The sequence below is a fragment of the Chinchilla lanigera genome, unplaced genomic scaffold, assembly GCF_000276665.1.
Source record: "Chinchilla lanigera isolate Chin_1 unplaced genomic scaffold, ChiLan1.0 scaffold00023, whole genome shotgun sequence".
NCBI classification, from domain to species: Eukaryota; Metazoa; Chordata; class Mammalia; order Rodentia; family Chinchillidae; genus Chinchilla; species Chinchilla lanigera.
Genome location: NW_004955424.1, coordinates 20,600,079 through 20,601,725, shown reverse-complemented (window position 1 = coordinate 20,601,725; position 1,647 = coordinate 20,600,079).

Sequence of the window (1,647 nt, the reverse complement as noted above, 5' to 3'; positions counted from 1 at the left end):
ACCGGAGAAAAAAAAAAAAAAAAAAAAAAAAAACAAGAAAGTAAACATTCTATCCAGCAATGGGACTTGACTAAATACAACATGCTATGTTCAAACAATGTAATTCTAACCAGTCTTAAAATCACACTGGCAGAAAGAAATATAACAGTAGTTATCCTAGTAGCTGTAGTAGCCTTCTAAAGTCCTCACTACCTGCTAGGTACTATTGGCAAATGCAGACTCACATAAGTATTCACAGCAACTCTGTGAAGTAGGAACCATCATCATTCCTATTTTTACAAATCTGAGCAACTACTTTGAAAATAACAATTTGCAACATAATAACCATTGTTGGGCTAGGGAATATGGCTCAGCGGTATAAGCTCCTGCCTGGCAAGCACAAGGTCCTGAGTTCAATTCCCAGTGCCACAAGGGGGAAAAAAAAAGAAACAATATAATAACCATTATTAATGTCCTATCATTTGTTTTGAAATTATGTATCATTTTTATTGTTTTATTCTCTCTTTAAAATTAAAAAATATATAAAGAAAAGAGGAATCTAAAGTAATTAACTCCATTAAAGGATAGGCCCAAGGGTCCTACTGTGACAGCTAAGACTTAAATTCAAACAGTCTAGCTCCAGAATGCTTACTGTGAATGGGAACAAAGGAAAATGTTAATCATTACAAGAGAAATGCAAGCTCAAAAAACTGTGAAAAGTCTAACTCCCTATCAAAGTTTTTAAGAAATCATTTGACTATACATACAAAGAAAAATTAGTGGCATTAATATGCCATAGTGTTAACAATACTGCCTCTGAGTAGATGTGTTTAAGTAACTTACAAAACAATTCCTATAACTTTTATCAGTACATGTTTGCATAATGATTACATTCATTGTGGGAAGTTGGCAGTACATCTTCTGTTTACTTCCCCTTCTCTCCCTCCCCTCCCCTGCTCTGCATTTATTATTTCCTGATTTTTATTTCCTTCATTATAATTTTCTGTATGGCCTTCTGTATAAGCACTTAGGATTTCTTAATGAGGAAAATATTTCTAAGAGCAAATGGATTCTTTTGCTGACATCAGCTTACAAATATAGCCTTGATGGCATACAGGCTTTAAGCTCATCTGATGTGAAGCTGTAGAAAGAATGTCATTTGGGAAAAGCTGTCAAGGGATGTGTCTGGATCACATCACACAGACCATTTTGCCTCAGAGGAAAGTGAGCTTCAAATTCATTAGTGCATAAACCCAGTGCCTGGGAGGCAAACACTATTAGATATTAGAATGGTAGGTGTGGCAGAGACCTCCAACCTCTCAAGTCTAACCCTGACTTCATAGAGCCTGAGGTGAGAGGGGTTACTGCACAAAGTCAAGTGGGATAGCTATGAGGCCCTTACAGAAAATGGCATTAGCTCTGGGAAGTAGAACAGAGCAGAAAATTTCACAAGTCATTTTAAATGTAGTCACAGAAAGTCATGACAGTACCAAGAGGGCACTTGAGTAGATTGTTCTTTTCTTTCTTTTTTTTTTTTTTCCTTTGCCCCATTTCTGCCTTTTTTTTTTTTTAATTTTAAAAATAAAAGGAGGAAAATATTAACAGACAGTCGACATTTTACAAAATAGCAAAGGAACAGTACAGACAGTACAGAGTTACAAACAGAGT